Source organism: Platichthys flesus, chromosome 20 (assembly GCF_949316205.1).
Source record: "Platichthys flesus chromosome 20, fPlaFle2.1, whole genome shotgun sequence".
Taxonomy (NCBI): domain Eukaryota; kingdom Metazoa; phylum Chordata; class Actinopteri; order Pleuronectiformes; family Pleuronectidae; genus Platichthys; species Platichthys flesus.
Genome location: NC_084964.1, coordinates 14,780,354 through 14,796,763, shown reverse-complemented (window position 1 = coordinate 14,796,763; position 16,410 = coordinate 14,780,354). Strand labels below are relative to the sequence as shown.

The following is a 16,410-nucleotide window of genomic DNA, read 5'->3' as shown; positions in this document are numbered from 1 at the left end:
AGTTTAAACTACATCCCTTTGATACGGGATACCTATTACTGTTGGCTTTATCTAATGGATTGGATTCCCACACCTCATCCCGCTGCTGTTTCAAAGCACGCAAACCTTCAAATGTAATGTGTTATCAGCACATGAGCTGCTCTGGAGCCTGCGTCAGTGGCTAGTGCTTCTGCAGGGGACCAGGTAACACAGTCTGAAAAAGGGGAGCGACCCTTGAACTCTGCCTGCAAAAAGAAATCGTGTATATTTGGTCATCATTGCTTGGAACCTTGCTCAACTAATTATCGGAGTGGTCATTTTGTTGCCTCTGGCTCGTTTTGCTAAATGACTCTGCTCCGCTCTTTGTGAGTCAGAAGATAAATAAACTCCGTACACGACAATCCGACACGTAAACACGCATCTGACGTGTTTGGATGCTCAGAGGCTTCACATACTTGTTGACTCAGTTGGAAAAACGACAGGAGCACAATATGAGTTCACCAGAAGCTGCAGCACGGGGGGAAATCAATCAAATCCAGCCACGTTGCGATAAACACATTTCGTCCGATTAGCCAAACTAATGATATGTCACCGAGAAAAGTTTCTTGGACGACGGCAGCGTTAAGAATTCACATCTGCAGCGTCCATCTCCCCGAAGAGAGTCTCCACCGGGCTTCAGCGGAAGCATCTGGACTAACTGAGCCGCAGCAGCTTCCTCCAGGTTGTGTCTCCGCTGCTCCGACAGCTTCCATTGGTCACATGTCCGCTTGGTATTAAATGCACTGTTTGAATAGTGATTCTCATTTCAAAGGCTTTTGTTTTCTTAACTGTTGACGTGACACAACACACTGTTGATTCAGGCTGACTCCCTGATGACTGACTGACTTGTAGTGAGCTAATTGATGTGTGGCTGTGGGGTTTGTTATCAACAACAATCAGGTAACCTCATTGTCAATTTGTTGCTTAGTTAATACCGTGAACTTAAATGTGCCTGTATCATGATTTTGAGGACATTAGAAACAATAAACTCTAAAAACTCAATTTATGCAGCAGCTTTCAAAACACAGTCACAAGTTGCTTTACAAGTTCAAAATGCAAATATTAAAAAGCAAATAATAGGAAACAGTTATAGGAAAAAAGGAAAAATACATGATCTCCTTTGAAATTGTAGTTTTTAAAATATTTTTGGTAGATTGAACTAAAACCTGTTACCTTCAATTTTTTTTAAAATTAAAACCATATTATTTCCATCAGGGAGTCGAGTACTTAAATGTGAGTGGAAAACTAGTATTGATTGAAACACCATTAATCCTAACTCTCATCATCCAACATCTCTCTTTCTCTAGATTAACACACAGAAACCAGCACTTCTCATCCCATATCTCGAGAGCGTTTTTATATATTTGGAGATGACACGCTGACTTATCTTATTACCCCAGATTCCAGCTGTTTAAGTATTGAGCCAATTCAAACAGAGGCAGCTGTTAATGACCATCTAACCCCATGTCATCCGCTGGCTGCAGACTCACTGAAGTGCACAGCGGACACAGATTAAATTGTCCACCGCCTGTAATTTCCCCCGGAGTGAGGCACATGGTTCGTATCTCGTCTGGTTTTTGTGGCGCTGAACCACAAATATGTTCAGCGGAGGTGGCACGGTGCTTCTCTGTTGAAATTCCCTTTGTGCAACGTAGAGCACGGTTCTCTTTCTAACTTTTTCCTGACTTCTGTATTTTTCCTTCCTGTTCGCCCCAATGCACGCTCCAAGCTTAGCACCACTCGCTAGCTTTGGTTAGCGACTTTGAAATGCTCCAATTAAAACAAAGGGGCTAATTCTTAGTTTAGCTTCACTGGCTTCTCCGTATTTGTGCCGTCGCCTTTTGCCATCAGAAGAAAAAAAAAAACAATCCTCTCTTCTTCCTCCATAGGCCGCCGCTGCAGAAATTACACGTGTGCCTGAACGCATGGGCTACGTATGTTTATCCTCCCACTAGAGTTGTCATTAGGAGGTATGCAGTGCATGTGAGGTCTTGCATGATAACAGGGTTAGTTGTAGTGCCGTCTGCATAGTGCACCCTATATAGATCATGCCTGTGTGTGTGTGTGTGTGTGTGTGTGTGTGTGTGTGTGTGTGTGTGTGTGCATTCTCCTGTGATTGTGCCTGAGTGCTGCAGAGAAGCGGGCGCACGTCTCCAGCAGCCGCCGCCGCCGCCGCCGCCGCCAAACGGCTCCTGAAGGGGCCGGTCGGGAAGCAGCTGTTTGTTTATTTAGATCTAACTTGTAATTACGTCTGCTGGAGTCTGCACCACGTAGAGGAGACGTCTTTGGCTCCGTTCGGCAGCCAATCGTGGAGGGCCGCTCGCTGTCCCCCCTTGATTACAGCCGTGCACTGCGGCCGTGCCATCCCGACGGAGAGAGCCAACCGGGATCTCACTTTAGAGGCAAGTGCAAGTGACTCAACTGTTCTGTGTGTTTCTACATGACAGTGGAGGAGCACTTTTATATTTCTGACCGTTGAGTAACGAGGCTGTTCATTGGCCGAGCGAAGCAGCAGGGAGAAACCGGAAGCGAGTCTAAGACGTGTGTCCCCAAAATGGCTGAAGAGTCCGGTGACGTAACAACTCTTTGTCCAGGTCGAGGAGGACTTTTTTTTGGCTTGTGATACAAACTGAATGTAAATGTCTCTTCTCCTGCTGCGGCTGCTCGCTGTGTTCCCTCGTTCTTCACGAGCAGTTGTGACGACCTCATCAGCTCGATGGAGCTGACTCCAAGACAGAGACGACAAAACCGCAGACCTCAAAATGAGAGGCGCGTGGAAGACGGAGCCTCCACTTCACAGGGCGCATGGAGAACTCCACCAAATTCCGCCTCTCTCTCTCCCTCTCCCTCTCCCTCTCTCCCTCTCCCTCTCCCTCGCTTCACCCCGTCTCGCTTTTCTTCCCCTCGCTAGTTTAAAGTTGTCCTGGCTTTTATTTTGAGAAATATTAATTTGGTAGAAGAGTGGCGTCGCATCTGAAACACAACACAAAGGGAAGAAAAAAGAGAGAGGGAGAGTGGGAAAAGGGGGTGGGGGGTGGGGGGTGGAGAGAGACGAGCAGAGGGGGGGGGGGGGGGGGGGGGAAGAGGCGCAATGCATGCACATTTCTCTCGCTTGACGTTTTGCTGAAGTTTGTACGCCACTTGAGCCCGCCGCCGTTTCCCCTTCGCTAATGATACCAGCGGAGCCTCTCTGGGGAATGGCGTCCGTCGTGCGCCTGGCTTTCACATTTCCAGCACCAGGTATTTTGGGATACGCAAGCGGGGACTGTGAGGCACATCATTCCAAGAGCTCATCTGGTTCTTTCTCTCTCTCCCTCTCTCTCCTGCTGCTTCCCCTCTCCTCTCCAATCGGCTTCACTCCTCTCCTCTTTCTTGTTGTTGTTGTACTTCTTGCACACGCAGACATTCTCTGTCTCACTCTAGTTCTTTCTCTTTCTTTCTTCCTCCCTCCCTTCTTCTTTTTTTCTCTCTCTCTCTCTCCCTCTCTTACTTTTTGATTTGGTAAGGATGAGTTCAAGTGTGGAGGGGGGGGGGGGAAACGCGTGCACAGGAGAGGGGAAAAATCTTTTTATTAACTTATTCATTGTATGTGAAATCAAGAGGTTTTTTCCTTTCTAGCCTCCGCTCCCTCTCTCTCTCCCCCACCCCCCCCCCCCTTCCTCTTGGTTAAGGCAGATGAATGTTTAAAGAGGTAATTTACTGGGCCCTGGCAGGATCCACATTGTGTTTTACACAAACAGGCGGCAACAAAAGGAAATTCTAATCTAGACGGTAACACGACTGCACAGAGGATTCTCAGCGGGGGGTCCGGATGAATTATACAACAATCTGTGTTCTCCCTCGTTTAATTTAAAGGTCTGTCTTCAAGGCCATTGCCGGCTCCCACTTCAGAGGAGAGACTTGGCCTGCTCGGGTCAAGCCCATATTGACAAATATCAAGAGGCAAGAAAAGGAGCGCCACAAAAACGCAGATATGAATAAGTAAAGGCAAACTGATAAGCAAACACAAAGCAACGAGGGAGCGGGGAGGCAGGCAGACACAAGCATACACACAACATCTCACCGGCCATGAAACGTTCGGGGCCCAGACGAGGGTTTTTTAAAGGAAAACATGAAAACTAAGCATGTGGAGGCGCTTGTTTTAAAAAAAAAAGAAAAAGACAAAAGAGAGAAGGCAAGTAAGTGTTTGTTTGATGGAGCTTGCGTTGGCAGTCAGGGTCTCCATTCTCTCACAGAGGAGAGGTCCTCGTCACTGACTCTCCACCGGGCTCCGTGCACTTTGCCCCCGAGGTTCAGTCAGCAGAGGTGGAAACGGCGCCCGTGCATAAATGTTGGTGAGACGGCGCTTCCAGAAACGGTCCGAGGCGTTTAATGATTTATCTTGTGTGTGTGTGTGTGTGTGTGTGTGTGTGTGTGTGTGTGTGTGTGTGTTACATAACGGATGCGTGATTGTGCCAGGTACCTCACTGGGCCTTTTTATTTTTAACTTCCACTGATGTGTTTTCAAATAGCTCTGAATGATGTCTGACTCAGTCTTTGAACTGAAATATTCCTGGAAGAACGGCCCCCCTGCTGGACACCCCCCCCCCCCACCCTCCCCCCCTCCTTTCTCCTCTCTGCTTTTCAACCTTCTCGTTTCAGAGGAGAACGTCAGGTGGCGATGGAAAGCACGCGGCCGCCCCGAGTCACCTCGTGTCGCCACTGATTTCCTTCATAGCTCAGGTTAGACACACACTGCATCCCCCCCCCCCCCCCCCCACACACACACACACACACACACCCTCCTCCCAGTCCATAATACTTTGGTCAATCAACAGGTCACAGCCCCCTAACCCCTCCCTGCGGCTCAGCACCAGGCTGCTTCTGACAGGATGGGTTTGACCTCTGACCCCTGGAGCAGACAGCTCAATCAGCTTCTTTACGGAGGAGTCACAGCGGAGAAAGAGCGAGAGCGCGGCTCTGAGGGAGAAGGACACTGGCGGCCTCTTTGGTAGTTTCCTTCTGTGACACGGCAAATCACTTTGGGCGTTGACACCGATCCTCGGCTTGTTACTAACTTCCTTTATTTTCCCGATTTCGTAATCAGTGATCTTTATTAATCAGTTTTTATTTCAACTGCTCACGCCTCAAAAGTCACAGCTCGGTGTCGAAGGATAACAATTTGATTGAGTGCGTATTTTTGTATTAAATGACAAAAAGGGAGAAATCTGGCCCCTCGTTCACAGCGGCTCCTGCCAGTGATGTTCTTGCTCCCTCACGTCCTCTTGAGCTCCACCACTGATTTAACCTCCAGAGATGAGCAGCCAGTGATCACAACGCTCAGAGGAAGTTAGCGGCCTCCACTCTCCAGAGGCCGGCACTTCCTCTTGATTTCGCCTGTTCTGTCAAGAAAGAAAAGGAAGGTAGAGATAAAAAAAAATAAAAAAAATACACCCCTGCTATGCTGTGTGTGTGGGCTTCACACAACTGTAAAACTGCGTCATCAGCACAAAGATGAAGCTCTGAGAGTGTGTGTGTGTGTATGAGTCGGTGTGTGTGCGTGCGCGCGTGTGTGTGTGTGTGAGCGTGTGTGTATTTTAGGCAAGGTGCCTGCCCTGGAGCTAGATAATGTGAACAGAAGCAGATGGGGAAACTTAAACGCACACCCACTAGGGTATAGCAGAGCTGGCACAAAGTAAGAACAGGTCTTAGAACATCTCCCAGCCGGAGTGGATGCCAGCACTCTCGCTAGCACTGAGACTGGATGACAAAGAGAGTGGAAAAGAGAGAGAAAATCTGTTTCGATGCTACTCTGTGTGTGTGTGTGTGTGTGTCTGTCTCTGCATGTGAGTGTGTATGTGTGTTTTGTACAGTACCTCCACTGTTTTGTTCTTTTTTTGCATATTTATTCTTTCACGGAACTGTCGGCCCTCTGTCCTTCTGTTTTGTGTCTCATCTGTTGTGCGCCGGTGCCGAGCATGTTGTGAGTTTGAGAAACACCTCTCCAGTCAACATGAAAACACTCGGTGGGTATTTGTTTTAAAACCGTGACGAACGTCGGATTAAATGAAAACATGATGAAGTTCGATTCAGATTTTCACCCAAATTTAAAAAAGTATTTATCTAAAGGCCATTTTTCATGATACTGCGCAGTTCATTATGACAAAACCAAAGACAAACATGAGTTTCCTGCACTGTACATGTTTGTCCCACGAAAGTCTGGATCAAATGCATTTACACTTTTAACTATTCACTTGGAGAAAACTAACAATATTTCAAACTGTGTCCATCAACCAAAACAAAATAAAGGACAACACATGTAGGCATCACTGTCTTGTCATTTTTCACAATTAATGGGGAATGAAAATGAAGATTTAAAAGGGAATTCACAGGTCTGGTTATAATTTGGTTTTATGCACATTACAAGTTTCCAAAAGCTTAAACTTTTACTACTCCGTGGTTCACTGAAAAACTCTAGTTCCTGTAGAAGACGGCAGGAGTAATATTTTTAAACAGTGTTTAGTTAAACTATCTCAAGTGATTTGTGTGTCCAATAAAAGACGTGATGTCCGAGAGACTTTTTTCATATCAGAATTTCAGCTGCTGCTTCACTCGGGACATAAAACACGACTCAACATTGAATTTTTCGCATTTTCTAGAAATGGTGACATCCCACGGTCTGAATAAAAACACAGGAGGCGTAAATCACCCGGACTCTGCCTCCTCAGCAAATCATGCAAAAAGCACTTGTGCCAGCCCTTGTTCAAGTGTCACAGTTTGCAAAGCATCCGGAGCCACTGGGGACCCATCTGTTAGGCCCATAAATCAGCTCTGGATCTCCACGCGAGCCAGCCGAGGCAGGCCGGGGGTAGAGGGGGGCCAATGAGTCCTCCCACAATGAGATGCACATGTTGCTGCCTGGTGGGTGGGTGCTGGAGAGGTCAGAGGGGGCGTGTAGGTTAATAATGAGGTGAACTTGATCTTCTCCAGTCCCGGGGAAGACGGGTCGCTCTTCTCTCGCTCCCCCCCCCAGAGGGGATGAGACCATTATCTGAACAATGTAAGCGGAGGAAAGTGATGAGGGAGAGATTGGTGGTTGTTCTGGGCTATTGGGTCAGATAATGGCCGTGAGATTCTAGACAAATGGATTATAAATGATGGTAGAAAAAACAATAGTGGTGAAAACTAATAAATACTGAACTAACAATAATCTGAAGGAGAAAAATAAAACAGTCGTAATCAGGCTGTGAGTTATTGCAAATGTTTTGATACTGAAAATATTTAATTTTGTGACACAACCATAATAATTAATAAATTAATTAATAATTAAAGCTGCTCCAAATTGCACAAACTCAGATATCAGTCCTTTGAAATGTGAAAGAAAGTGCCAAAAATCTATTACAATTTGATGGATTCCTCCCTGATCCATATCGTATCCTTCCACCAAGTTCTGTTGTAATCCGTCCAATAGTTTTTCCGTAATCTTGTTCACAAACAAACAAACAAACAAACAAATAGAGAGGGGTTAAAGCACAACCTCCTTGACGATGGGAATAAATTGAATGCACAAAAAGTTGCGTTGTTTGAACTCAGGTACTATGACTATGAGTTTTTGTATGTTATCATAAGAAAAATAAAAAATTTAAAGTTATTTACAGTAAAGTCCATTGTCAGTGATTATTCTTGGCAAATAAAACTTGAAGCAATTCTAATTCAAATATCAGGTAAAAGTTGAGTAAACCTTTTCCTCTGTGATTTCCCTCCACCTGTCAGTCTCTCTGCTGTCTGCCGAGATTCCCGGCGGCGTCTCTCTGCCGCGATCAGCGTGGTTCCGTTGTGAGCCACCGGGCAAAGGTTGATCCCGCAGCCGGGGATGCTTTTGGGGAGAGCTCACCCCCGATCTCCTCGGGCACATTGTTACAAAGCTTAAGGGTCCTGACCGAAGTGACTCCTGACCTCCCTGACCTCCAAGTCTAGACTCCGGAATGACCAAAAGGGTCTAAGACTGAGGTTTGTATTCACGCACAGGGAAAAGTCTTCAAATATTGAATCTGGGATGTAGGGAGAAAAAAACACAGCAGCTGTAAACCACATGTCTGGTTTAATACATTAAATATTAAATGTTCAAATTATTATCAAACACTTCATAACTTCGGGAATATTCATTTGGCAGAAGCTCAGTTTTTCCAATATCTGCTGCCTCCGATAAGTCTGAAAATGTGCTGAGAATTAGACTGAATCCATCAGAGACATATTGTTAGTCAGCAATTTCAGCGATCAGACAGGGAGAAATCATCCAGCACCGTTATGTAGTGATTACTTATCACCTGTTTTTTCTTTCTCCAAAATGTTTCCACTGTTTCCAATGTTTCCACAAGTTACTGAAGTTAGTTTCATGATAAGCAATCCCTTTAAAATCATATATTTCAAAATTTAAGCTTGAACTTATTGAGACTAACAAATACTTTGTTTTTTTAATGTGAATGCAAATGTGCCGGGGCCGCTTAATAGCTGTTGAGAATTGATTTTTAAAAGTTGGTATTAAATGTATTTAAGGAACTTCTAGCAGGCATAATATCTAGTGGTCGGTCACGGGATATTACATATATATGTATTTTAAAAGAGCTGAAGGCACATTGAATCTAAAGCGGCCTTGGAGTTACTGATAGCAGAGGCAGAGAGGAGAGAGAGGAGGCGGCATCCAGGACGTTTTGAAAAAAGATAAAAACCAAAAGTATTAAAATAGAAAGAAAAAAAAGCAAAGAGTTTACGAGAATAAAATTGGAATATCACGAGGATGAAGTTGTAATTTAAGTGTCATTTCAGAGGCTGAATATACTTTAATATAAGTTTTGTAAATAATGTAATACTACATTATATTTTTGCTCATAAGTAGCACATATACCACATAACAGGACTTTGAAGAGAAAGTGAGACTATTCTGTAGAAAGAACTAAAGTTGCCTCTCGATGGAAATCGAGAGGCAACCTTTAGTACACTCTTAGAAATAAAAGTGATCAATAGAATCATAATCTAAATACAATAAGAATAAAATAATAATAATAATAAATGGTTCTCAGTGACACCCTTAGTCTTAAAAGGGTGTCACTGAAAAAATGCAAAAATCTTCTTTGCAAAAGAAGGTTTCATCAGAAGCAAACGGTTCTGGATAGAACCCATGTCCTCCAGGATGAACCCTTTTGGAACCCTTATGTCTAAGAGTGTAGTGGTTGACTGTCATCTCTGGTTGCATCTGAGTGACTTGTAAAGGGGTTTCATAAGTTCCTGAATAAACAGTGAGATTGGTTCAAGATGTTGGATGCAGGGGTCTTCTTGCTGGTTATTTCCTAAAAAGAAAAATGTTCTTCTTTATTCTTGATCCAAATTTTTACTACTTGAATCTCAACTTTATTCTCGTATTATTATTACTTTCTTCTCGATAAGTTTACAGCTTTATTATTGTAATATAACAAAACTATCCTCGAAATCTCCCTTTTTTCTACCCTCTGCCCCCAATACCCAGTTGTATCTTCTCACCTCTTCAGGAAGGTTTCATCTTTTGCAAAGTGTTTGGTAAATCAGGGGGGAAAAAACTGAGCATTAAATCCATAAAATGTAATTCAAATGTAACACAAGGTGAATCTCTCTCATGGATAAAGGAGTAAGTCGGGTGAAGCCACTTAATGCTCAGCAGCTAAGAGCCAAACGTCTCTGTCTCCAGAAGACACTCATACATAAACATGCCCCACCCCCTTGTTCGAATGCTCAAGTTTGATTGATGAGGAAATAGATGGCAAATTGCAGTGTCCGTCCTGATGGATGACATCATTTGGCCCAATGTGCTGATGGTGTATGCCAAACCGAACCCCCCCCTTCTCCTTCATTTACAATTGATCAGTGGTAGTTTTTGTACGCCAGCCTCGTTTGAATTGAATGCATGAGGAGGGAGAGCAGTTGACGCGGCTCTTTGCCCCCCCCCCCCCCCCCCCCTTTCTGCCGACCCATCCGTCTTTATCTGGAGGGGTCAGAGCCCTGACAGATCCGGTGGAGCTCCTGTTTGTTTACCCTCACGCGCAGACAATCACTCTGTGTTAAACGGCCCTTCTGCTCCTAAATGGATTATTGTTTACACAGGCTCAATTATAGCGGCTGTCTGAGTGGAGAGTTATCGAAGGGGAGACTAAGAAAGATGGGCAGTGATTGTCAGGCCTTGATATTTCCTGTCAGTGTTTGTTCTCCTCATCAAAAACCGGAGAGCAAACATCGTGGAGGCTTTCATCCCGAGCCGCCGTGTTTGCCAAGGAATTTTGTAAAAGCCCATTCAAACGAAAAGGAGTCAACAATAGAGACTGAAATTCATATTCAACCTTGACTCTTTGCCACAGGTTGATTCGTAAATAAGACTGAAGAGGCTGGGGCGAGAGGGGGTCGGCCCATCCACTGGCACAGGAGAGCTCCTCGGATTCCTCAATCAAATCTCCTACACGTGTAAACAGCTTTGCCAGGCCTTGTTCTCCCAGAGGCGGTTTTCTTTTTTTCACGGAAGCCATCCAAGCGCCACCTCGTATTCAAATGGGGTGACAGGTGAAGAAGAGTCGGGGGGGACGGGGGAGGGGCCGGAGATGTCTTGATTGATGGGCCGACGGCGCGCTGGCAGCCGGGTTTATGAGCCAGAGCAAATCTGAATATTGAGAATGCGGCCATCGTGTCACACTTGCCATATTAAGAATTATTTGACAATGCGTTATGTTGGAGATCTGTCAGGCAGAAAAGATGAGGCCGTCCCCCCCCCCGCCCTCCCCCCCCGGGGCTGAAATTACAACCTGTGGTGGCGAGAGAGTCGATCCCGGCTCCATTTGGTGAATTCTCAGTGGACCCAGTGACAGAGGCCCCTGCTTTACTTACTCAAGAGTTACTGGCTGACAAAATAAATCATAAAAAGCATCAGCATACATGGATACAACTGTTTGTTTGAGTCTTATTCTTGACCATCTACCCACTAATTCCACAAATCTGTGTGTATATGGAACGCATATCTATCTTCACACTAAACTGGCAATAATATCTGGCCTGTCTAATCATTTTAAACATTTTAGTATTTTATTTCATTCACCAGTTCCTGTTCTCTGTCATGGCAGCAACATAAATAGATTCACTTCCTCTTTAGCAATTTATCTTCAAAGTAAAATGTCAATGTTTGTTTTGTTGCTGCACTGCTTAATATTTAGCTGAATTACAGCGCTTTTATTTTGAAAAGCTCATGTGAACTTGGTCCTGAATAGTATAAAGAATACATGAAGAATTAATAAATAAAGTATTAAGAATAAAGCCAATTCCATTTTTATTTAATCAAAGCTGGTTGTTCGTGGACTGCGAATAAACCAGGTAGGATGAACGCAAAGTTTTCAAGTCTTCACTCTGCCCCACAGACGTTATGTAAAAAGCTCTGCACACAACCTCCAGCACAAAACCAATACAAGGAGACAGTATATTGTAGAACATCCCAGGATTGTTCTGCATCTGAAAGGGAAACTCTCGTCTTGTTCCTGCTGATCTATTAAAGAGTTCACAGCTCTCTCCCATGCTGCGGTTTACTATTCCATGGAAATGACTTGGCCTGTAAACTCGCCGCCCCGGGTCCATCGCCAGGCTATTTTACGCCGTAAACGACATGGTGCTAACAAATGGCTTCCACCTGGGCCTGCTGCGACAGGCTCGTCCTCCTTGGCTTTCCGCTGCGGCTAATCTTAGCTTCCAGAAGCAGCATGTGACCGTTTCTTGTGACCATTAAGAGAAGCTTCATCTGGTTACAAGAGGCCCGGCCACACCGCTGAAATGCGACTGAAGCCCAGGCTGGTGTGTGTGTGTGTGTGTCTGTGTGTGTTTATCAAATTACAAGGTGTCAACCTGTTTTGTATGTGGACATTTTAACGAGGGAATCGAACCCCGGGGCTGTTTGTCCTCGGTCCAACAGACACACACATGAAAGCAACATCTTCTGGTTTTTGTGCGTGAACGGAACATGAGGAATCAGGAGGGGGAGCGCCGTAATGACTTCAAGGTGTTAATCTGATATTCATTCAGATGTGAGCCGCGTTCCCTCCAAACGGTGGAGGAAACAAATCATTGGCCCTTTAATGATAATCAATGCCCGATCCCCCACCACCAGCTCCACCAGCACCACCCTCCCGCTTTCCCCTCCGCGCATCATCTGGTGTGCTGTCTGTGTGCGTACGTGGAGGCGGTGCGGTGTGTGGTGTTTGTAGGTGTACTCGGTGAGCCGTGTTTCTTCCTCTGGGGGTCTCTTTGGCTGACCCCCCCCGACCCCGCCTTCTCTGAGGACAGCCGGCTAAGAACCAAGCAACATATCAAAGAGTGGGGGGGCACAGCCAGGCCACTGGGTTTCTGGCAAAATCATCTCAATAAATAAATATCACAAGACACCGCTGGAGGGGAGAGCTTTGATGTGGGGGCGGGGGGGTTGAGCCCCGTTCTCTCTATTCTCGCTCACTCTTTCTCCACCTCAACGCAGGCGCTGCTCCTCTGGTGCCTTCGCTCAGCGCCAAACCTTCACCGCTTGCTCTGACAAAATGGCTCATGTGTGTTGCACAATCTCAGCAGCTCCAAACGTTCAGGGGCTCGCAGTGTTCCTCTCTGAGGAGGTGAGTCGGAGAGAAGCACAGGAGCTGGTATCAATAGATCCGGGGCGCCGGGATGGTTGCGAGCCGTTGGTGCTAAAAGAGTTTCGGAGAGAAGCTTTTCTTTTCTTCTCCAACGCAGAGAAGCTCGGGTTGAAAAACAAGTGTTTTTTACTTTGAAGGGATATTTACCGACGTCTGCTTCAATTCAGTTTTAATCGTTTCCTCAAAGTCAAACGAGAATAGCACTCGCTCCTCCGCCAAGGACCGACAGTCCCCTCGAATTAAAGCAAATTACATTAGGTTTCTCAGCTGCACTTTGGTGGTTACAGGTTTTTAGCTCTATCTGTTAAACAGTGGCTGAAAAAAGCCAAATACGTATTTCCACCTGCAGGAAAGTGCGACCACGTCTTTATATCCACAAACATGCTCCAAAATTATTATAATCTTCTTATAATCTTCATTATGTTATGATCCATATGAATTAAGTGTATTCTTTAACATTTAACAAGACCATCAAGGGCCCTTGTCACTGGGGATCATTTCAGTCTTGGAGAAGATAATGGCTGAAGAAAATGTCCTGATGTAAGCGTCCCAAATGTGTTCAAGGGGATTGCAACACTTTAACTGGCTGTTGCCTCAGTCTGTCACAAGACGGAGATGTGTGTGTTTGTTAGGGTGACCCTCAGGGGTGAATCACAATGTCTACTTCGTGGAGGAGTAAATACACACACTGGACAGCATATATACACTATTGTGTTCTTCCTCGGCAGAATTGCCTCATCCCCGTGTCGGCAAACACTGAACTTGAGCACTGAAAACAGCTGACTACCACTGAAACATCTCTGGGTGCACTTTGCAGAAAGAGATGTGCGGGAGAAATTCTGTAATGTCAAACGCTGTCTGCAGTGAACGGTGGAATACAAAGCTGACAGCAGCATTGTCAGGTACTGTGTGTGATGTAAAGTGAACATACAGCAGTTTAACAAGTGGTCGTCAGGACTTTGGGTCAGTGCACGGTTACTTTCCTCTACTTTGGATGAATCCTCCTCAACTAAACTACTACAAGTCACATGCATCATTTAAAAAACAAGAAAGCAAATGATAATAATAATATCTCACGTTGAAGACATTTAAAAAGGTTGAGGACAACTTGAATAAACAAGACAAAAATTAATTTCTAATGATTTATCTATTTTAAGTGGATTTATATTATGATGGTTTGGTCACAATGTGGAATTTTTCACAAAATCCTGTTGTTTGAATCCATGTTTTGAGTGTGTTAGACTGAAACACAAACCGAACTGTACGCAACAGAGATTTATCTGATGTAAGACTGTGGCACACGGCTTCAAACATTAATGTTACTGTACTGAACACAGAGCCCTGCTATGAAATAACTCGAATGATACGGTCAGGAATTATAGTTAAGTTAAAAAAATTACAATTTCACATCGGTCAATACTAATATTTACACTGGAAAATATAAAACAGCTTTAAACAAAAAATGACATTGATTTGTTCAGATTAAAGTTAAGTTGTATTAAAACAATTGATAACTTTCATTTCACAACATTTTATTAATTTGAGTGTCACCAATTGAAGTATTTTCTATGTCTGTGAACTGTTTTATTTTTTAAGTGCGTCACGATTAATGTCTCATTATTATTTCTCTTACAATTTTAAAGGGAATGACAAACACTTGATAAACAGCCAAATAGTTTACAAATCTGAGATGGATTCATTTGTGTAATACTATTCATGTATTCACACAAGCAGTATATTGTGATATGTATACTATACACATATCAATATATTCAACATTTTTTATATTGCTATTAATGAAAATGATATTGTGATATTCATTGATTTTCCTGCTCAGCCCTACGTGATATAAAACCATTATTTACCGGTTAGTATCTCACTCTCCCGTCATGTCGGTCTCATAACCGTCCTCGTCATTGTCTCGTGTCTCTGGAAGATTCTGGTGTAAACACGGGACGTGAATAAAAGACGTCATTTCAACACGATGAAAGCCGAGTGGAGGAGGTGGGAGCGGATCGCCTGAAGGGTGAAACCAAGCAACATTAACCCCAGAAATTGGTCAATAATAATTTCCTTTTACTATTGAGAGGCGGCTGAGTGGAATGTGTGAGTGTGTGTGTGTGTGTGTGTGTGTGGGCTCTGATACACTGAGCTGTATGGGGGTTAAACTGCGCCTCTCTGGGGAACACGTTATTGACTGTTGACCGGCCCAAATTAATTTTCAACAAGCCTCTTCAGGGGGAAGAATGGAGATGGATTATCATTGCAAACGGACGGCCTCACGTGCTTCACACTCCAAGGTCCTCTGAGTGGGTGACTGGCCTCTTCATAAGCCTCCGCCTTAATCGAACACCCCCCCCCTCCCCCCCTCCCCGCCGCCGCTGTTACCAACTGTTGTCTGTCACAGTTTTCATCCACTTTATATTTTAGCAATCGGCGACGTGTTGACAGAAAGAAGCTTTTGTTAAAACCTCTGTTTCCTTCAAAACGCTTCTCTCTTTTTCCTGACACTGAGTGCAGTCATTATTTCCGAAGTCTGGTCCTCGTATGGATTTAAATGTGCCTGTGTAGTCGCTGTGCCTCTGCTGAGGAAGTCAAGCAGCCGAGTTAAACAAGAGGCCTCATTGTTAATTTGAGCATCCCGGCTTATTAGTTTGGTTTTGATCTGTCGGAGGCGTCTGGGTGTCATCCCATCGCTTGTTTTTCCCCTCTCCCACTTTGAATGGTACAAGTGACAAAGGGCCTCCCACACACAGGCGCTGGCGCAGTGTGATCACTGCACGCGGAGACACGGGGAGGTGTCAGCACTAATCTCCTTTAAAATGGCTCCCTTGTCTTACATCCCATGCTCGCAGCGTCTCCCCTGCACTGTAATTGCGTCTCCTCGATGAGACTTTGCCGTCCCGCTTTCACGCCACTTCTCTTTCATACGGTGAGTGCGCGCCCCACTGAAGTTACATATGATACATTGCACTTGACTGAGGAGCTGAGAATCTGTGAAATGTTTTATTATACTTCTTTTTTTTTTTACTTGCTATTCTCAGCCACATCTTTTTAATCTCCCATCACTAACAGAGGTAATAAGAAGTAATCTGCAGTACAAACACTCAGTCTGCTCCCATTGTCAGCCCCACCATGAAAGCAACTTGTTAAGTGTGTACTCAAAGTGATTGAGACTTGAGCTCCACGCAGGAACACCGGCTGACGACTGTTTGTCTCCAGGGTTTATATATCCAGCACCTTGGAGGGGGATTGGAGCAGGATCTGTGGCTTCATCTAAAGGGCAAGTTTCCCTAAAGTGATTAAAGTGATATTTTAAATCCAGGTCTCGGCTCTGTTCAGGTACAAACATCAGAAACACTTCTAGTCTGCAGAGAATGACGGGTTGAGCATCGGCAAGTGCCTGGACCTATGTAACGATCCAATAGCGTGTGTAAAGTGAAGTATATCAGAACTCTGTCACTGCAAACTTAGCAGGTGGACGGCGTTATAAAAAATGTGGATAGACCTGCTAAAAAAGGCAGAGTTTGTTTTTTCTTTTCTTTGTTTTTCTTTTTCCGATGCGCCATGTTCAACATCACAAATGCCAAATCAGTGCATTTACCCGGGGGTCACATTTTCACAGCCGGAGCAGATGTAAAACGGTGTCTGCAGCAGAGTCAGTGGGTGTTGGTGGGTTTTTTGACCAGAAGAATTGGGGCTTTAGTTTCACCACTGATAAAAAACAAAT

The 16,410-nt window shown here is 44.7% G+C and overlaps 1 long non-coding RNA gene across 1 annotated transcript; it reads left to right on the top strand.

The window, feature by feature from the left end:
* The first annotated feature begins 3,150 nt into the window (after positions 1 to 3,150).
* LOC133931745 (uncharacterized) lies at positions 3,151 to 6,251 on the top strand. Its single transcript, XR_009911925.1, has 3 exons — positions 3,151 to 3,258; positions 4,660 to 4,740; positions 4,836 to 6,251. It is a non-coding gene; the product is annotated as an uncharacterized LOC133931745 (long non-coding RNA).
* The last annotated feature ends 10,159 nt before the right edge of the window (positions 6,252 to 16,410 follow it).